The sequence below is a fragment of the Crocuta crocuta genome, unplaced genomic scaffold (genome assembly GCF_008692635.1).
Source record: "Crocuta crocuta isolate KB4526 unplaced genomic scaffold, BGI_CrCroc_1.0 scaffold14, whole genome shotgun sequence".
Taxonomy (NCBI): Eukaryota; Metazoa; Chordata; class Mammalia; order Carnivora; family Hyaenidae; genus Crocuta; species Crocuta crocuta.
In genome coordinates, this window is record NW_027530209.1 from 2,555,099 (window position 1) to 2,577,834 (window position 22,736).

General features: G+C 36.4%; 1 non-coding gene across 1 annotated transcript; it reads right to left on the bottom strand.

The window, feature by feature from the left end:
* Positions 1 to 10,084: 10,084 nt before the first annotated feature.
* LOC144232550 (U6 spliceosomal RNA) lies at positions 10,085 to 10,188 on the bottom strand. Its single transcript, XR_013335440.1, has one exon. It is a non-coding gene; the product is annotated as a U6 spliceosomal RNA (small nuclear RNA).
* Between the last annotated feature and the right edge of the window lie 12,548 nt (positions 10,189 to 22,736).

A 22,736-nucleotide genomic window follows, 5' to 3' on the forward strand; every position in this document is an offset into this window, starting at 1 on the left:
TCTGAGAGTACAGGTCACATGGGTGGCTGTCCATTTCATGGTTGTGTCCTCACCAGAATACACAGAGAGTAACATAGAGAATGAGCTCAATACATATTTACTGTGGGCCAGATGCTGGGCCAGATATTTCACATACAAAATCTTATTCAATCCTTTCAACTTTTTAGGATCCTAATTTTACTGATGAAGAAACTGAGGTCTTGAGAGACTAAATAATTCATGGATAATAACAGGGCTATAGCCAGTTCTAGAATATGGCCCACTGGCCATGAGAGTGCATTTACTGCACTGATTCAAAGACATGAAGGACACATTCACTAATCTCAAAGGTCTTACTCTTGAGTAAAGTAATTCTATGTACGTATTCAGTCATAGTCACTAATTCTTGGGAATAAAATACAACGCGTCTTTGTTCTTAAGAGATTTTTAAAGAGGCACTCATAAGAAACATTTTGCATAATAAATTTTTCCATAGGTTTCCTGCAGGTGGGGTAACTACTGCCTTCGTGATTTTGTTACACATTTTTCAAGAGGATACCACATATTTGAGCTTGGTTTATTGGCTAATTCCTTATAGCTCTTTGACATTTACTGGTCTTTTTAAAATTAGTATCTTTAATTTTTTATTTTATCAAAACCTGTTCAAAGCAACTTAAACTAAAAAGCCTAGCATGATCAAATTATACGGTTACATGGAACACATACTAACACATTTGTAGTTGAATATTTCATGATTACTTTTAGTAGTAGATACTGAAAGTAGCTTTTAAGGTGATATAATAAATTTCAGAAGGATGACATCAACAGCATTTTGGAAGAGAGGTATTTTTAAAAGTTTTTATTTATTTAAATTCCAGTTAGTTAACTTATACTGTAATATTAGGTTCAGCACTAGAATTTTGTGTTCATCACTTACTTACAACACCCAGCACTCATTCCAAGTGTCCTTCATACCTATCATCCATTTAATCCATCCCTCTGCCTACCTCCCCTCCAACAAACCTGTTTGCTCTCTATAGTTAAGAGCCTGTTTTATTTTTTATTAAAAACTTTTTTTAAATGCTTTTATTTATTTATGAGAGACAGAGACAGAGTATGAGTTGGGGAGGGGCAGAAAGAGAGGGAGACACAGAATCTGAAGCAGGCTCCAGGCTCCAAGCCGTCAGCACAGAGCCTGATGTGGGGCTCGAACTCACAAACCACGAGATCATGGCCTGAGCTGAAGTCTGATGCTTAGCTGACTGAGCCACCCAGGTGCCCCAGAGAGCCTGTTTTATAGTTTGTATGTCCCCCCATGTTCATCTGTTTTGTTATTTTTATAACATTTTTAAAAGTTTGTTTATTTTTGAGAGAGAGAGAGACAGTGTGCAAGCTGGGTAGGGGCAGAGAGAGATGGAGACAAAGAATCTGAAGCAGGCTCCAGGCTCTGAGCTGTCAGCACAGAGCCTGACGTAGGGCTCGAACCCACAAACTGTGAGATCATGACCTGAGCCAAAGTTGGATGTTTCACCCACTGAGCCACCCAGGTGCCCCTTGTTTTTTAAACTCCACATATGAGTGAAATCATATGGTATTTCTCTTTCTCTGACTTGACTTATTTTGCTCAGCATAATACACTCTAGCTACATCCATGTCATCGCAAATAGCGAGATTTCATTCTTTTTGATGGCTGAGTAATACTCACTTTCTCTATCCATTCATCAGTTGATGGACATTTTAGTTCTTTCCATAATTTGGCTATTGTTAATAATGCTGCTATAAACATTGGGGTGCCTATATTCCTTTGAATCAGTATTTTTGTACCATTTCAGTAAATACCTAGTGGTACAATTGCCGGATCATATGGTTATTCTATTTTTAAAAGCTTATTTTATTTATTTTGAGAGAGACAGAGCATGATTAGGGGAAGGGCAGAGAGAGGGTGGAACTCCCAAGCAGGTTATGTGCTGTCAGCACAGAGCCTGACTTGGGGTTCAATCTTGTGAACCCTTAGATTATGACCTGAGCCAAAATCAAGAGTCAGTTACTTAACTGACTGAGCCACAGGCACCCCTATTTTTAACTTTTTAAGAAACAGTTCTTTAGAGTGTCTGCATCAGTTTGCATTCCTACCAACAGTGTAAGAGGGCTTTCTCTGTATCCTCACCAACAACTGTTGTTTCCTGTGTTGTTAATTTTAGCCATTCTGACAGGTGTGAGGTGATATCTCCTTATAGTTTTGATTTCTATTTCCCTGATGATGAGTGATGTGGAGGATCTTTTCATGTATCTGTTAGCCATCTCCATGTCTTTGGAAAAACATTTATTCATATCTTCTGCCTATTTCTTAACTGGATTATTTGTTTTTTGAGGGTTGAGTTTGATGAGTTCTTTATAGATTTTGGATACTGACCCTTTATCAGATATGTCATTTACAAATTGGAAAAGAGGTATTTTTTTTAAGAGCTAGTTAGCAGATGTGGGGGTTTATGGGCTCAGGAATCAAGAGTGAATGAAAGTGGATTTAGAGATAACCCTATTTCTTGGGGATAGAATCAAGTCAGGGAAAAGAGTTAAGAGGCTATTCTGGGATGATAATTGGAGATTAAAAAAAAAGTGGGGGCTCATGTATATGCCTTTCAAAGGACTTGTCTTTTGAACTTGGGATAGAGCTTCTGACCTTCGTAAGTTCTCCTTCATGACAAGTGCCATACACACTGATTCACCCAGTCATATTTTGGGCCTGGCTACTATGCCTTGCTTCTTGTAAATCCTTGGCTTTGGGCTGAATTTCCCACTCATGAATTTTTTATGGGATGCTGATATTCTAAGCTATCTGGAGTTGAAGTGTAGTAATATGACCTGGCATAGTCCATTCACATCTATTTGATTGGATGCACCATGTTTTATCATCTCATGTTTGACCTTAAGTAGCTGATACAGGACTCTTCCTGGGTCAGGTCAGGCTTTTCCTCTTCTGTCTTGCAGCAAATAGCTCTTAGGGATTTGATTCTACCTTGCTGATCACAACGGTGCAGCACTGTTCTGAGCGGGGATNGGAAAGATTGGTATTAAGGAGTATTTCAAATGAAAACTTAACAGGATATTGTAACTAATTGGAAGTGGGTGGTGAGGAGAAGAGTCTGTAAAAATAAGTTTTGAGCTTCAGAGACTGATGAAATGGTGCTGTCTATAAATAATATGAGAGAAGTAAGAAGAAGAGCTTGATTCAGGGTAAAAGATATAGACCTTGAGACATCAGTGGGGCTCCTTGTCAAGTATGTATGGCAGGAATTTGTGGTTTTACAGTGGAAACATGAAAGAGCCAAGTCTGGGATAGAGACTTGTGATTATTGAAGTTCTATGACTAGAAGAGATTTCAACTAAAAGAGAAAAGAAGGTGTCTTAAAATGGAACCTTGAGGCATCCTCCCACAATGGGATGGCAAGAGAACAGGAGTCTTTGAAGGAAACTAAGCTAACCTTGTGAGAAAGGAAAGAGGAGAACCAGGTCAGGGCTTTTTAAGAGAATATGAAGGAAAACACAGTGCCCAAAAATAAGTGATTAAATGTTAAGGAATGCAGAAAGCTTGAGTGGGAAGAAGACTGACCATTGTATCTAATTGTGGGGAAAGTGCTGCTCAGCTGGGAACAGTAGTATCAGGAGAGGGCCAGCCTAGTTTATCTTAATGACTTGCAGGAATTGGATATTTTAGGGGTAGGAAGAAGAAAAGAGCTTAAAATGCTATCCTGGCATGAATGTGAAACCAGCATGCATGGCCATGGAGAACAGGGTATCACATGGGTCGACGGGATGGTAATATATAAGTAACCTTCAGATAGAAAGTTCTATCTCTATAAAGTTAGTATTCTTTAGCCACTAAGCAAAATAGAGTACAAAAGTTGGAAGCCAAAGAGATTGTAATGGTCGCATAATATAAAGTTAAACATACACAGTTATTGCTATAATTTAATATTTATGTTAATCCAACAACTCAGCACATTTCCAAGAATAAGCAAAAGCTGTTATACAAATTTGTATAAATTTAAGATCCAGGACCAGAAAGACCAGGTCCAAAGATTTCAGTTGGAAAGGACAGTGAATACAAATGTTAAAGAACAAAACTGTGTTCTTAGCCTGAAATACATTCCTTGGCCTTCCATGCTAAGAGTATCACAGTGTTTGTGCAGCTGCCATTGACACTAAAGCAGGCACATGCATTAGCATTTGATTAGAAATCTATATCACATACACGGCTGATGATGGGCACCAACTTCAGCTGCACTTACGTTATGACACAAGGTAGTGTGGACAGGGATCTGACAGCTACAGAAAGAACACTACCTCTTCCTCTTCAATGGGCAAGTAGAATGACACACTGTCACTTAACCTCTGGGTCTTATTTCCTCCTTAGAAAAATGAAGGAGTTGGATGAGATTTTCTGTACTCTCTTTCCAGATGTAAAGTTCTGTAATTCTCAGACTCTCAGATTCCTCTTTTTATATCCATTAAAGAATTAAAAATTCACTATAAGATGTCTGCTGAATTCTTGATAAATTTAAGTTTGAGAATAGGATGGACTAGTATAGTTTTTGCAAGTAGACATTTAAGTAGAACGGTAGTCTTGAAAATTATTGATTTTTGCACTTCCATTTTTTAAAAAATGGAGCACAAACTTCAATTATTATATGCATATTTATTTATAAGTTACATACATATACTACTGGATTTATAAAACATTACAAAATGGATACCAAAAAATGAGAAAAGTACAGCATAAGAATAAAAATAAGTTCAAAGCAAACTTCTAGGGATTTCCCTCAACCTTACATCTTAAAGTATGATTTTGTAAAAAAAATTAAAAAATAAAAAAATAAAGTATGATTTTGTACACTTCCTGGGACAAATACAACCTACTTTGGAGATCATTTTGAATAGGTATTTGCTACCTTAACACTAAAGACTTAACAATGTGGGAAATAACTGTTCCACATTAGCAATTCTTTCATTTGATAAGAAAGTCTTTCTAAAACATAAAAATATTACATTATGAAATAAATGGAAATTAATAAAACATGGTCATTCCTTGCTTTTTTAAAAGACAAATGCTTCCAGACAGCATATCTGATAGTAACAGCTGGAAGATAAATATGATTTTTACCAGCAAAGTTAGCAGAAGAATCTGATTTTACATGAGGAAAAACCAGGATAATAGCCAAAAATCCCACCCACTATGTTTGATTGAAAATAATTAAGTAAAGAAGTTGAATGTTACCACCTCTGTTGTGTAATTCCTATTATTAATCACCAGATGGTTATTTCTGTCAACAGGGCTCCCTGCTTATAGTCATCTAGTTTTCCTTGCTACCTTTTGTCAGCACTGAGATCGTCCTTGCGTTGTCAGCTACATTTCTGATCCAGCTTTGAATGTTTATGCTTGAGATTTTAGACTATGTAGAATAGATTCATATTCTTCCCTATTACAGACAGGGACATTTACTGGGGTCTAAGCTATCTAAATTGCTAACAATCTTTGATGCTAATTGTCCTAATTCTGTCAGAATTACTGTCAGAACTAGAGGCAAGAATGGTTTTTCTGACTAGTCAAATATGAACTGTAAATGGTGTAAAAAAAGGGTAGGTCTATAGGTCATAACTTTATTTATTTATTTATATTTTTAATGTTTTTTATTTATTTGTAGGAGAGAGAGAGAGACAGCGTGTACAGGGGAGGGTCAGAGAGAGAGGGAGTCACAGACTGAAACAGGCTCCAGGCTCTGAGCTGGCAGTCAGCACAGAGCCCGACGCGGGGCTCGAACCCACGAACCACGAGATCATGACCTAAGCGAAAGTCAGACGCTCAACCGACTAAGCCACCCAGGCGCCCCGGTCATAACTTTAAACAAATCTAAATAACTGGAATCAGGTAAGAAGAAATGATTCACATCTACCATAACAAACGAAGACATATCTATACTATGTCATGGTTTTAAGAAGGCATTGAATCTTTTGGTGCTTTTCTTTAGAAAACAGTAGTTTAATATCAGCTCTGTTAAAAATAAATTCCCCCTTTAAGAAAATATTATTCATTAAATAAATAAATAAATAAATAAATAAATGCATTTGTTCAAGTAATTGATTGTATTAGGATTCATCCCCAAAACATGATAACTCACTTTCAGTAAAAACAGGACTGACAAGAGAGGCTGGAACTGGGTTTGTTCAGGAATCCTGCATGCTAGGCTGACACACAAAGTCAGGGGGCCCCTGGGTGGCTCAATTGGTTGAGTGTCTGACTCTCTGTTTGGGCTCAGGTTGTGATCTCATGGTTTGTGAGACTGAGCCTCATGTTGGGCTCTGTGCTGACAGCATGCAGCCTGCTTTGGATTCTCTCTCCCTCTATCTTTGTCCCTCCCTTACTTTCATGTGCTTGTGTGCTCTCTCTCCCTCTCAAAACAAACAAACAAACAAACAAACAAATAAAGTTAAAAATAAAAGAGATACAAAGTCAGTTCAGGAACCACATGGGTTCCCACGGATCAACCTTGATTCATTCTGACCTGCCCTGACCCATCCTTACCCACTGTGGTCCATCTTTCTCATTCCCAGTTGAGAAGGAGAATAAGGAAGTGCTTTTAACTGCTGTGAGGATTGATTCAGGTACTGAAGAAGGGTAGTATATAGCACTTAATGTTTTATGGACAAAATAATATCTTCCAAGTTCTATGGCACAGAACCTGAAGACCTCAGGTGAAGACCTATAAATGGCAGAATAAAAGTTCTTTGTGGGAATATACTTTTGCCATCCATTTATATCTGGAAGGGCTGGAAGGATAAAATTTGCAATTCTCAGATTCCTTTGCAGCTAGGATTATGGATGTATTATGGTATGCAATTTAAAGAAATTCTAAAAGTAAAAGAAAATTAAAGGCTATCTTTTTGCAGCAGTGACAGCTGACAGCCAAGCTCTGGACTCTCCATTTTCCTGTCTAGTCAGCAGCTTCATTATTGGGAGCAAGCCAAGTTTGTGTCAGCAGATGCATTAGTAGAAGCAGTAATAGGCTAAAATCTGGTTCATAGCTGACCTTAAAACCAAAAGACCTGTGACTTAGGTTTTTCTAATCCTTCCAATTATTGTGTAATACCTGGTTTCCGGTATTAAATCCCTTGCTGGATACTCTGGAAATACCTAGAGTGGTTTCTGTGTTCTGTATTAAATCCAGAGACAGAGAGATGTTTGACCCTATGCATAGATATCTCTGAAGGCAACCTCTATATGGGTTGGAATGGCTATATTTGGGCACATTTATAGGCTCATTGGTTTTCAGATCAAAATGTATTTTGCCACCTCAGGTCTTTGTTGGGAAGTTAAAACTTTGAATACATTTTCTCTAGTACCTATTAAAACTCAATTTACAAAACATATATATGATATAGATAGGTTAATTCTTCCTGCCTCTATTTCTTTAAGCTTTATTTCTGTATCAAAATTTCGAATGAAGTTATTGAAAGTTAAATAAAGAACTTTCAAATGGCCCTCATATAACAATTAGAGTGACCATTTCTATTAGCATTTATTGCTAGAAAAAACATTTGTTTCTCTTGATAATTTTCTTATTACAATTTTTTTAATGCTTATTTTTGAGAGAGAGATGAGTATGAGCAGGGGAAGGGGCAGAGAGTGAGGGAGACACAGAATCTGAAGCAGGTTCTAGGCTCTCAGCTGTCAACACAGAACCCAATGTGGGGCTCGAACCCACGAACTGTGAGATCATGACCTGAGCCGAAGTCGGATGCTTAACCGACTGAGCCACCCAGGTGCGCCTCTCTTGGTAATTTGATAATCAGAATGTTATAACCTTTCTTTCCCTTATTTTTCTCTGAGTCTCAAAAGCTCAAAGTCAAACTGGAAATTAACTGTAGCACTCTTCCTGGGAAAATCATTTTTATTCTATTTCCTCTTGATTTCTGATCATTTATCTTTAACTATTATATAAATTAGGAAATGTATATGGAATTTACTTAGAAATAAGAAGTAAAGGGTATCTGTACAATATATTAAAAACTGGAACCATTTTATTCCCACTTGGTATTAGTAACGGCTATTAGCCTCATTGCTGTTTTATATGTAAAGTCTAACAATATCATTTTATCTTTCCCAGCCATTGATGTAAAATCCTCTTGGATGGTATGCTGTATACAGGAAATAAGAGCTCCAAGAAACTCTTTTGAAAAACAATTATTTTCTCAATGCTTTATGATGCTTTAGTCCTAAAGCTGATTCACAAAAATGTGTGATTCAAAGCGAAGCAAAAGAGTATTATAACAACAAAGAGTTAACTTTAAATACCAGAGTAAAAACAAAACACGAAAATCCCTCCCAGCTTTTTTCTTTCTAATATTCTCCTCACACAATTTCCTGTTAGTTTCTCTGACTTTTCTGAGAGATATTATTTTCCTTTCCAGTATCAATTTCAGTAGTGATGGCCTAAAAGGTTCTGGTGCCCCAAGTGAGACTAGATTATAGGACTCCATATGGGGTCAAAGATAGGAGGGTTCTTAAGGATTTTTACCAACAAAATAAAAGCGGTGGGGTTTCAGTTCACTTCAAATGAAAGATACCAATACAAGCAAATGCGCCTCTTGTCATATTGATAAAGAACCAGAAAGACCCCTCCCGTCATGCTGGTGGGGTCACTAACGACTTGAGTGGGAAAATGAACTATAAACTGGGTGTTTTGTGAAATTCTCTGATGTGTATATACCAAGTGGAGAACACACGCGCGCGCACACACACACACACACACACACACACACAGATGTTTGAGATTGACAAAGAGATCTTTATGTGTTTAACAATAAATGACTTTTAGTAGATGCCCAGGAGGTAATAATATAAGCACCAGAAACCTCTGGGAAAGAGTTCACCATCAATGCGGGTGTGACCAAGGAATTAAGTGATCATAAAGGGGAAGATAAGGAGCAATGAGAAATACACTATCTCCTGTCCATTTTTTCTTCTTGAAGGAGTCATGTTTTTTGGGAGTCCCAGTATCTTTCTGGAGGATCAGTAAGCTCAAAGTGGCTCCTAGACTTCTACCTTTGCCTTACTCTGTACTCTCTCAATATGTACAAGCTGCTTCTAATGACTATTAGTTATCTTACTCATTGGACAATGGTGATCTTGAAGGAAGAAGGAAATAATTAGTGCTTTTGAAGGTGTTGGAGTAGTGCCACAGAATATTTGTATTCAGTTTTCCATTCTGATGTCCAGAAAGCCAAATATGAGTTTCATTAAGAATTGTTTTCCTTCACTTACCAGTATTCTTCTCAGTTCCATAATAGGTAGAATCAACCCTAATTCAAAGAAGGCTTGCTTGCTCTAGAAAACTTCACTTCTTTGGGACCAGGAGAAAATGATGCTAAGAGCTTTAGCCAGAGACTCTTTCTGGCTGTGTTCTTAGCTGGCACAGCACAGGTTTTGCAATCTTGATGGCAGACCTTGATGGTGTTTTTTTCACTTTGCATCTCTAAACCTTAGTATCTTTATATGAAAAATAGGGACAATGATAGACTATCACATATGGCTGTAAGAATTAAATAAAATGATGCAGGTAAAGTGTTTAACTAAAGCCTGGCACATACTTAGACCTCATTAAACGTGAGCTTCTGAAGCAGTTTTAGGGACTAACTCCTGCTGCTTCCAATCTCCTCCTTATGGTGTCTCTTGTTCTCTCTGTACATCTATGCCTTGCTCTCCTCAGTGATGACTGGTTACTTATCCCTATATATTTTATTTAAAATTTAGAGGGCATTAATGTGGTTAACTGATTAAGGTAATTACTATCTTTTTACTGAGTGGAGTCCCTGCAAATAATCTGCCAGCTAAGGGTACTCACAAAGGAAAAATAACATGAGAATGCTGTTATTACAAGATACTTTATTCTGGGACCATTAAAAATGCCAATCAGTTACTATTAATACTTAGATATTTTCCTCTTAATTAGTCTTGCATATTCAGGACTGAAATTAGGATTATGATATACATACTTGTGTTATTTTATTTTATTTATTTTTCAATATTTATTTATTTACTTATTTATGTAAAAATATGGAATGCTTCACAAATTTGCATGTCATCTTTTCACAGGGACCGTGTCAATCTCTGTATCATTCCAATTTTTGTATATGTGCTGCTGAAGTGAGCACTATTTTTTTTTACTCCAGGTTTCTTTTAAATTTATTTAAGCAATCTCTACACTCAGTGTGGGGCTCAAATTAGAGCCGTGAGATCAAGATTCACATGCTCTTCCATCTGAGCATGCCAGGCGCCCCTTACTTTAAGTATTTTAAACTCTAATTAGTTGCCAAACAGCATTATATTACTTTCAGGTGTACAATATAGTAGTCTCATACATCAGTCCCATATATCACCTTGTACCCATCACAACAAGGGATCCCCATCACTGATTTAACCCATCCCCTCACCCACCTCCCTTCTGGTAACCTTCAGGTCATTCTCTATAATTAAGAATCTGTTTCTTGCTTTGACTCTCTCTCTCATTTTTTCCCCTTTGCTTGTTTGTTTTGTTTCTTAAACTCCACATATGAGTGAAATCATATCGTATTTGTCTTTCTCTGTCTGACTTATTTCACTTAGCATTATACTTTCTAGATCTGTCCATGTCATTGCAAATGGCAAGATTTTCATTCTTTATTCATGGCTGAATAATATTCCATTATATATATTATATATTTATTTATATTATTTATATAAACTGGTATNGATCCAGCAATAGCACTATTGGGTATTTACTGAAACAATACAAAAAGCACTAATTAAAGGGATAGATGTACCCTTGTGTTTATAGCAGCATTATTTACAATAGCCAAAATATGGAGGCAGCCCAAGCCCAGTGGAGGCAGTCCACTGATTTATGAATGGATAAATGGATTTATGAATGGATAAATGGATTTATGAATTGATAAATCAGTGGACACTTGGGCTCCCTCCATATCTTAGCTATTGTAAATAATGCTGCTATAAACACAGGGGTGCATATATCCCTTTAATTAGTGATTTTTGTATTGTTTCAGTAAATACCCAATAGTGCTATTGCTGGATAAAAAGGTAGTTTCAGTTTTAATTGTTTCAGAAATGACCATACTGTTTTCCACAGTGGCAGCACCAGTTTGCATTCCCACCAACAGTGCATGAGGGTTCCTTTTTTCTCCACATCCTCACCAACATCTGTTGTTTCTTGTGTTGTTGATTTTAGCCATTCTAACATGTGTGAGGTGATATCCCATTGCAATTTTTGATTTGCATTTCCCTGATGATAAGTGATGGTGAGCATCTTTTCATGTGTCTATTGGCCATCTGTATATCTTTTTTGGAGAAATATCTGTTCATGTCTTCTGCCCATTTTTAAATTGGATTATTTGTTTTTTGGGTGTTGAGTTGTAAATGTTCTTTATAAATTTTGGATACTGGTCCTCTAGTGGATATGTCATTTGCAAATATCTTCTCCCATTACATAGGTTGCCTTTTAGTTTTGTTGATTGTTTCTTCACTGTGCAGAAGTTTTTATTTTAATGTAGTCCCAATAGTTTATTTTACCTTTTGTTTCCCTTGCTATTTATGTTATTATAAAGATAGGCTGAGAAAATCTTGTTTCTACTGGATTGTGTCTGATCTAGGGACAATTAGAATGCTCTTAGATATTGAGACTAAGATAGTTAAACTCAAACTGGGGGCATCAACTTTTTCATGAAGTGCAACATATATTCTTTAGAACTAGCATAACCATTGAAGAGAGGCCTTGTCAGACTTCACTTCCTCATTGTGTGATTTCTAATTAACTGTAGAATTCTTTCCTCTCCAAATGGCCCCAAGCACCCAAAGATAACAGTGATCCAAACTAACTTTTAATTTTTTAGGAGTCATTTCAGTGAAGTTCTTGTTATGTCATGTGAAATGCTACCCAGCTGTTTGCCAGAAATGTTTAAAGACATCCCTGTTACTTTTTGGGTGGTTAATACCTGAGGCAAAATCAAGGAAAGAAACATGAAAGTTCTTGTACTACTTGAGATTAATTATTTGTGTGGTGAGGCTTAAGTATCAGTTTATGTATAATTCAGATATGTTCATCTCTCCATCTAGATGGGTGTAACTTGAACTGAAGGCATGTTATTGTTAGTGGAGTTTTGGATACAGATTTCTATGAGTACTATGGATGAGCACAATTTTATTTTATTTATTTACTTATTTTAAACTGTATTTTTGTACAACAAAACAGCCAAGAAATAAACCAGGAATCAGAGAAATTTTACATATGTGAGAAAAATCTAAAGCATCTTCATATTAGGATCAGGACAATTTCCATTTCTCTAAAAGCCAAACACCTAAAGTCTCAGTTTTCTTAATGTATCAAGTGTCTTTATGTAATGTATTTAAGAGAATTATAGGAACAAATGACAGTTTAATTGCCATTGATTGCTCTTATTTTTTATATGAGATACACGTTTTTGTGGCATTATTAGTTTTAAAGTTGAAATAATTATATTTTAGCTTTATTATTGAACCATTGAGTTAACACACAGCTAAGTAACTATGCAATGAAACCAAAGGATATTTTCATAAAACAGATACAGATTATATATTGTCTCCTCTAGAAAACTGTAAATATTATCAGGAAGGTTCTAAGTCACCTATAGAGAAAGTGTTAACCAAATCAGCACAGAAATGTCTAGTTGTTCTTTCTTGATGAAAAGGACTAAATCAGAGATGGAAGCTATGTGCTACATATTGTCTCTACTGCTTCCCACCCTACGGATAACAATTTGTAGACAATATGATCTGTAAATGAAAACTAATATGAGTTATAGTGATTCTTTATTTTTCATCCTTTGCTGAAATTTAGTTCAGAGTAAAATGGCTCACATATTCAGTTTGTGAAGAGCAGTGGTCACAGAACTGATGGCAGTTAGGATTATGCTGAGTGTTGAGAGATTTCAAGGATCTTCCTGGAGTACCTTGGTTTTGCAACAGGATGTGTCATGACATTAGAATTGGATTTGAAACATACAGTTTAAACATTCAGAATCATTTTTAGTCTGGATAAGGGTCATAAGAATGTCTTTTATTTGAATGAGAGATGAGTGAATGTCATGGCTTAGGATGCCTATTTTAGAGCTGTTCTTGCTATGTTTATGTTTCAGGTGAACATAATAACTTCCCATTTAAGTAGGTGGAGGGCCAAACATAATCTAGGTGAAGTTCTATTGCTCATCTCTGTGGACCCTGGTATCACCAAAATATGACTGCTCAGATGAAGTGGTTCAAGAAAATAACCAGTGCTAAACAGGGCACAGGTCTTGGTTAGGAAGGACAGGAGAGCATAATTAAATTTGTTCCTTTGGCCTCCAGAAACCTCAGTCAGATGAAATATTTAGTGTTGACTTCCCAATTTTCTCTTTCAAGAAATCAAACCTCAGAAGAACTAATTTAAAGATGCTCCTGTTAGTGCTGGTTTCTTTGGTGAAATATATATGGTTTTCTGATATAAAAGAGTCTTCTCAGCATGGAATTAGGTGAAAGGGTAAAGGAAGGCAGGGAAATTGTTAGGTATGTTCTTCTGGTACTTCCTGAGTGTTATGAAAGTCATTTGGATAGAAATAGTGACAGGCGAACCTGGCAGAAAAAAACCAAAATAATACACACAAACATAGTACCCAGAATCTATTATTTTTCTAGTGTGTGTGAGAAAGATATTAAACAAGAAGTCACACAGTCTGCTTGTATTAAAAACAAAAACAAAACAAAACAAAAAGCACAAACTCTACATCCAAAGGAACAAATTAAAAATAAAATACATGGGAAACTCACAGGAATTAGTACAGATTTTCCTACTTATCTTTTCTACATCTTCCAGGACAATGAAGACTGTCTAGTCTGAGAATCCTGCAGCTAAACTTAAGTGATCGTCTACAACACAAAAGGAAAGTCCCTCTAGGCTGGCTGCACACATATTTTCATTCTTTGAGCAGAGATGGTGCAAGGGAGAGCCAATTGCTTGACACTGCTAGACATTATCACCTGATGTTTTTGAACACCCTTTGTGTGTATGGAGCTCTATTAGGACTTTGGCAAATGTCAGCTTTCTAGAGAATATTGTAGGGCAGGGGATTTACAGAATTTACATTCTGGAAATTGCACATTGACTAGGTATGTAATATACCTAATTCTCTCCTGCCTAACTCTCCTTCCCTTTCCTCTTGCTTCTCCTTTCTGCAGCATCTTCCTGCATCAGCATATGGCTCTCTCCAGGTGATCCCAAGCCAATCCTCACCAATGCAGGACTTTGAGCAGGAGCTATGCAATGGTAGAAGGAGGCTTTGCAAAAGTAAATTGCACTTCCAGACCTAGGATCTGAAGCCCAGACTGGAGCCTTAGTTGTTATCAACAAGCTCTCTGATATTCCCTGTCCCCAAACACACACATACTCTAGTCATTGAGCCTCCTCCTTGACAATTAGACCCAGCTGCTATTCTTCTAGGCCTGGGGCCTCACCTAAATGCCATGTCAACTTGCAGGGCTACTGCTCAAGAGCACATTTCCTGTTGAAGCCTACCTCCCTTCCCTACTCTGACCACAGAGCATGGGGAACCTCCCTGTCTCTAAATGACCAGGGTGCTTGATCTTTTCCTTCCTGGTTGAATTTATCACGTTGTGCCTCATATCATAACCAAACAAATTTTACAATATCAATTTCTTAATGGCAATATCTTTTCATCTTTGATTCCCAAACAGTGCTATACAGGAAAGAGCTAAAATTCCCCAAGTCTTCTCTGGGCCTCATCTGTGCCTCACATGAGGAGAGGTGCAAAAAAAATTTGCTAAATAAGTGATTATTGTACCCAGAGTTCCTTCAGTCTCTGGCTCTCAAGACTTGCTAGTGACTATGAAAAAGTAGTTGATCCTACACACAGTTGTTTTAAGGAAATAAAGTATTTTATATGCATACTGTGGAAATTAAACTTGTTTTCAAAGTCCCTAATGAGAGACCACCTTGGAGGGTTTAAGAGTGAGTAGATGATTGATAGTAAGAAAATGAATGTTCATTCTGATGCTTTATTCAAGTTTTGCAAGAAAACATGAAGGCACTATAAAATTCACTGTGGTATTTATTCATTCACTTATCCATTCACAGATTACTTATGAAACAAAATAAATATTTATTAGATGGTATTATACAATGTATTAGTCACTAGGTTAGCACTTCAAGAAATCTGAGGGTTATTAAATGATTCAACCTGTGCTCCAGTTATTTTTCCTAGAATGATGCCTCTTGAACCTCAACGTGAATACGGATCACTTAAGGGATTCTGATTAAAATGCAGTTTCTGATTCCACTAGATGAGATTGAGCCTGAGAGTCTGCATTTCTGATAAATTCCCAGGTGATGCTGATCCTGTTGGTGCATGGGTCACATTACTAAGAGGGAAGGCTTTAGAACACCTTGTTGTGCTCTGAATGACTTTCCTTCAGACTTTCTAACAGAAAGACCTGTTTCTAACTTAATGACTTTCTACCAGAAAGACCTGTGTATGACTTAGGTTTTTCCTTCCCAGTAAAATGCTGGGTAAAGGTGCCTCAACTATTTGAGCATCTATAAAATGGAATAATGATATCTATAAGCATTTATAAAGTGGGATAATAATATCAACTCCACCTGTCTTAAATGAGTTGTTAAGATACTTTGAAATGTATGTGAGTGCACTCTATAAATAGCAGCATCATGATAATGGATAATAATATGGATAATGATCATTACTAATTTCACATTTGAGTTGAAATGTGAAGTCCTGAATAATGGAAACTTCAAATGGGAAAAAGAAAATGATTTTATAACATAAATATCTCACTTGACTGACCAGAGAGTTGGGTGGCTTCTGACATGGGGTGGTGCTTAGGTGAGAGAGGTATTAAAGATGGTTTTCAGAAGGTTTTTCTGTGTGATGAAACTGGACCACTTTCTTACACCATGCACAAAAATAAACTCAAAATGAATTAAAGACCAATTTGGAAGACCTGAAACCATAAAACTCCTAGAAGAAAATATAAGGAGTGATCTCTTGGACATCAGTTTTATCAACATTTTTCTGATATGTCTTCTCAGGCAAGGGAAACAAAAGCAAAAATAAACTATTTGAAGTACATCAAAATAAATAAGCTTTTGGGACTCCTGGGTGGCTCGGTCGGTTAAACTCCTGACCTCAACTTAGGTCATTATCTTGCGGTTAATGGGTTCAAGCCCTGCATTGGGCTCTGTGCTAACAGCTCAGAGCCTGGAGCCTCCTTCATATTCTGTGTGTCTCTCTTTGTCTCCCCTCCCTTCCCCCCCCACTTGTGCTCTCTCCCTGTTTCTCAAATAAATAATAAACATTAAAAAATTAAATAAAAAGCTTTTGCACAGAGAAGGAAACCATTAACAAAACAAAAAGGCAGAATGGGAAAAGATATGTGCAAATCATATATCCAATAATGTGTTAATATCCAAAATACATAAAGAGCTTCTACAACTCAATAATAAAAAAACCTAATAATCCAATTAAAAATGGGCAGAGGATCTGAATAGACATTAAAGAATACATACAGATGGCTAATAAACACATGAAAAGATGCTCAACGTCGTTCATTATCAGGGAAATGCAAATCAAAATCATACTAGATAATTACCTCTTACAGTCCGAATGGCTAGTATCAAAAAAGTAGAGAGAAATAACAAGTATTGGTGAGGATGTTGAGAAAAAGACAAGAAATAACAAGTGTTGGTGAGATGGTGCACTATCGGCGGGAATGTAAATTGTTATAGCCACCGTGGAGAACAGTATGGAGATTCCTCAAAAAATTAAAAATAGAAATACCATTTGATCCAGTAATCCCATCACTGGCTATTTACCAAAGGAAAAAACCACTAATTTGAAAAGGTGTATGCATCCCTATGTTTCCTGCAGACTTATTTATAATAGCAAAGATATAGGTGTCCATTCATAGATGAATGGATAAAGAAGATGAGGTAAATATGTATACACATACACGCTTGAATACTACTTATTAAAAAGAATGAAATCTTGCCATTCACAACAACATGGATGGATGATATCCATCATTTCACTCTACAAGTGAAATGAGTAAGGGAAATACAAATATACTAATATTTCACCTATATATGGAATGTTAAAATCAAAGGAACAAAAAACCAAAAATAGTAAATAGACTCATAAATATGGAGAACAAACTAATGGTTACCAGAGGGAAGGGAGAGGAGGAGCAACATAAGTGAAGGGTATTAAGAGATAGAAACCTCTAGTTTTAAAATAAGCCACAAAGATGAAAAGTACAGCATAGGGAATATAGTCAATATTGTAATACTTTGTATGATGACAGATGTACTACACTGGTGAGCACTGCACAATGCGTAGAATTGTTGAATCACTATTATAACATTTATGTCAACTACAATTTAAAAAACGACTTGAGATAGATGTTAACTAAGACTGACTGGGATGATCATTTTGGAATATGTACACATACTGAACGAATGTTATACACCTGAAACTAATGTAATGTTTTATGTTGATTATACTGCAAATTTTTTGTTTGTTTTTTTATTTTACTTTATTTTTAATTTATATATATATTTTTACAAATAGTTTATTGTCAAGTTGGTTTCCATATAACATCCAGTGCTCATCCCCACAAGTGCCCTCCTGCATGCCCATCTCCTCTCTCCCCCCCACACCCATCAGTCCTCAGTTTGTTCTCAGCATTCAAGAGTCTCTCATGGTTTGCCTCTCTCCCTCTCCCCCTATTTCCCCCCTTCTTTTCCCCCTTGGTCCTCCATTAAGTTTCTCTTAATCCTCCTATACGTGCAAACATATGATTATACTGCAATTTTTAAAAAAACTGTTATTTCTTGTGATGAGCACCAAAACAAAACAACAAAAAAAACTTCACTGTGTGTTGAGTTGGGGTGATTTTTCCTTTGCCATCAGTAATCAGGATGTCAATAAAGAAAGGATTCCACACAAAGGCTTTGGTGTTGAATGCTGAGTTTATATTTTTATCTCAATTGACTTGTAAATCAACTCTAGGCATTGATATTACTTATTCCCATTGTAAAGGTAAGGACCTATTAACTCCATGAAAGCAAGGACTGTACTATTTAGCTCATTGGTATATCCTCAGCAGTAGCACAAGGCTGAAACAAAGTAGGCATCCCAAGCCATTTATTTAATGAATGAATCAGACTTAGAGAGATGAGGTATTTTGCTTAATGTCACACCCAGTTAAGTAGTAGAGCAACGCATGTCCCAGATCCATTTGGCTTCTAAACCAAATAAATGGCTTGATCCCAGGAGTTTCTCATTCAGCAGGTCTAGGCTGAACTCAATTGTCTGCATTTTTTTTAAGCATCCCATCGGATCCGATTGACTCATTAAATTTTTGGACATGTGTTTATTCAGCATGTAACATGCATCACTCATATTCTAGGTGCTGGGGCTCCATCAGCAAACAAAACAGACAAGAATCCGTGCCCTCACAGAGCTTACATGCTAATGGGCCATCAGACCAGTATGAGAAATTCTGTGTTGCACCATGATGACAATGGGTTCCGTTTATTCAGTTAAAATTGGCATACAAGAGAGATTCATCCTCTCACCCATGTCATGGGAGCTAAGAGCATCCTGGTCAGATGAAAGCAAGTATAAAAGGTCCTCTTTTGATAAGGAGTCAGGACTTTTTGTGTGGAGAATCTTATTTCGTGGGCTTGTTTGGCGCTCCCTCATCCTCTTTGGGGCATCTGAAAATGTACTATCCCCCTTTCCTGTTGAGGACCGCTGGAGAGACTGAAGAAGGAATGTACTGCTGGAGAGGGAAAGCTCTATCTGAGGCTCTGACCCTCATTAGAAGGCCTTTCAGAACCTAGAGAGGATTTTTTGATTTCACCTTTAGAGGATCAAGCTCTATTTAATTACATGAAGGTACTTTATCAAGACAATATTGTATTTTAATGATCTGTAAAGTTCCCATGGATAACCATTTTAGATTTCTGAACTATTAGATTGAAGACTCTTGATTGCTATCATTGAACATGCATTGCCTCCCCACAGTTTTCAAGCAGGTGAAGGAAGAGAGCAAATGACTCCTGTCCTTTTAAGTTTCTGCTACTTTAAAAACCTGTAGTTACTTATTCACTTAAATGAGTAACCTGCATAATTGTCATATTTTTAGTCCTTAAAAATCTGTTTTTGCAATGGAAATCTTCATGCAATCAGTATAATCAATTGCAATATTAATAAACTGGGGCGATCTTCAACACAGCTTTTTCTGCTTTGAGAAATGAGAGGAAAACTACCTCCATGTGTGGTTTAGACCTGAAAGACTTTTAGTAACAAATTCTGAATTGTATGGCCTTACTTTGAAGTTGCTGATGACGCTCATTTTTCTGTCATTTTCTTAAATGTTTTCTGTGCCAAACTCAGCATTTAAAATGGACATAAGACAGCAACTCAGGGAACCTCTTTGTGGGTGGGGGCTGGGGGTTTCTGAAAAGTGCTTTGCACAAAATTTCTCTATTATCTATTCTCTATTTTAGAAAAATAACAAAGCTAGTTACCTGTTCACAGAAATGTGGAGATATGTGAAAGATCAACTGTTCATCTCAAGATTTTCATTTTATTAGATAAGAGGTAGGCTTCATTTATTATAATATCAGGAACAGAATGTTAATGTAGGTATTCTACAACAACATAGAAAGTTCAGATGGTTAAAGACTGTGACTTACTATTTGCAATTTTAGAAATTATTTACTGAGGTTTGTGCTGGGTAGGCAACAACTCATATTGCTCTAAGAAATGCATTTAGTTGCTGAAAAATGTCTCTGTTTAAATAGTTACAATGTAATCACTCCAAAATATCTGTGTTTAGTAGGCAATATCCAATTCACATCAGTGTCACAAAATAAGCAAGGGAGATGTTTTTAGCCCTTCCTGGGTATTATTTTGTGAATATTTAATTTTTTTATTGCATGATACAAAACAAGCCAAGTGTCCTTTTTTGAATGCTCCTTAGTCTCATTCCTCTGAATTTTTCTAGATCTCACGTGCTATTGGCATGCCTATCCCTGAATAGGTCTCACTCACTTGAAACCATTCTAGGGAAGCAAAGTCCAGTAATTACTGATAGTCCACATGGAGTCTGAAATCAAAATCTACGCTAAATTTTAGACCTCTATATCTATAATATACATAAACCTGGTCAAATGATATAACCTATGTTTAAAGGTCTTTTTTATCCAAGTCACCACTGAAGGTGGTGTCCAGATGGAGAGCACTTTAATGTTGCTTTTTTCAAAAACGGTTTTGTTTACTTTTATTTGTTTATTTATTTTTTCATTCATTTATTTAAAAAAAATTTTTTTTACAAATAGTTTATTGTCAAGATAGTTTCCATATAACACCCAGTGCTCATCCCCACAAGTGCCCACCTCCATGCCCATCACCACCGCTCCCCCCACACACCCATCAGTCCTCAGTTTGTTCTCAGAATTCAAGAGTCTCTCATGGTTTCCCTCTCTCCCTCTCTCCCACTATTTCCCCCGTCTTCTCCCCCTTGGACCTCCATTAAGTTCCTCCTAATCCTCCTATACGTGCAATCATATAGTATTTGTCCTTCTCTGCCTGACTTATTTATTTATTTTTTGATTTATAATTTATTCTTTTCTTTTTTAATAGTTTATTGTCAAGTTGGTTTCCATATAAACCAGTGCTCATCCCAACAAGTGTGAGAATAATAAACACAAACAGGTAGGATACACTTTCTGTTCTTAATGAGCCCCATTTTGTTTCACGTAGGACAGAACTGCCTCTAGTTTATTTAACTCTGTTAAGTAAAAGTAGGGTGGTACATGGTGCACAAAGGCAAACATGGGACTAGTTTGTTATGGATAACCCAAGTCAAGACTGGTTACATCTAGAAGAGAGCTGGTTTTCATTTTGTTAAGTTTGGGAAAGAAAGAGAAAAAATGTAATAAACTAAGCCTCTGGCTCTTTGCTAATATTGATATTGTAAAAGTGTTACTTAAGTAGAAATTTGTAACAAATACATATATGGTTATATTTTATATAGTTGAAATCTAATTTTGAATTATTTTTCTATCTAAGAAACATAGTAAATTAATAGACAAGACCTTTTTAAAATACAGCCTTGTGTATTTTAAAAAAATCTGTTCACACTATTGGAAAATCAAGAGTAAAAATACACTTTTCACTTAATAGTTCATTTCTTTATTTCTTCCCTATCTTTGAGGGCATTATTGTCTTTTCATGAATAGCAAAGACACAGGACATAGTGAAATGCAAGTGCTATGTTAAGACAGATATCTTCATTAACAACTAGCTGCTATAAAAATAAATTTTCCATATGACTCAGGGAAGCTGCTAATAATTCTACTTTGTTTACGTTATGCTTCAAAAGCAACATAGCTTAATGAGATCAGATATTAAGCTAGCATTATATCTTGGAGTCAAATGTTTTCAAGCACTGCCAAAACCCTAGGCAGATTAGATGTGGGAAGTTTGTACTGATAGTGTTTTCAAAAGAGGAAATGAATAACTTGGTAGGGAAGTTATGCATTCATTACCTAAGAAAGAGTATTAGGTACACACAAATTACTGAGGTGCTTTGAAAGGGCACAAACAACATGAATGGGGAAAAATGTTAAAGAACCATGGAGGTATTTTTAGATAAGAACTATGAATAATATTAATATTAATAATAAAGACCTATAGAAATCCTATAATAACAAGTGACCAAGTATCCAAAAAATCATGTGGTCATGTTTTAAAGCAGGTGAGTATTTGGAAATTTGAAATTTCAATTTTCTACAATATATAATCTCTTCAACATAAAATGAAGTTCGCCATATTCAGTTTTTCACTTTCATGATTCAGAAAAACAGTAAACTTCTTAACCTTGGAGTTACCTACTTGATTTTTAAAATAAAAGTGATATTCAAGTAGATAACATTCACTCTCATCCACCCTTTATTAAGGACATGACTGATTGTTAATATGCCAGAGCAATTTCTCATTGTCTTTATGAAAAATGCAAAAGTAAGTTACTGACTGTGATTTTAGTTGCCACAAACCTGGATGTCTCTTACATATAATGATCAATAAGTACAATCACCTCAGCATAGCAGGATATCTAAACAGTAGATTCTTGGGGCGCCTGGGTGGTTCAGTCAGTTAAGCAGCCAACTTCAGTTCAGGTCATGATCTCACAGTTCATGGGTTTGAGCCCTGCGTTGGGCTCTGTGCTGACAGCTCAGACCCTGGAGCCTGTGTCTCCTTCTCTCTCTGACCCTCCCCTGCTCACACTCTGCGTGTCTCTCCCTCGAAAAAAAACTAAGTAAACATTAAGAAGAATTTTAAACAGTAGATTCTTTGATTCTTTATAGTTCGGTTTTTGCTTTTTCAAATTGGACTTGGTATTATTTTCTTTCTTTCCCTTGGCTTTGAAAGGGACNAAAAAAAAGGCAACCCCAAACACCCACTTTGCCAAATTAGTGAAAGTCAGATCTGTGAAATGCAGAAATTATCCATTTTGCACCAGTAGAACATATCAGCCTTATACACACAGCTGCCAGGTTAAGCATATGCACTTTTTCTAAGGGAAAGTACATGTG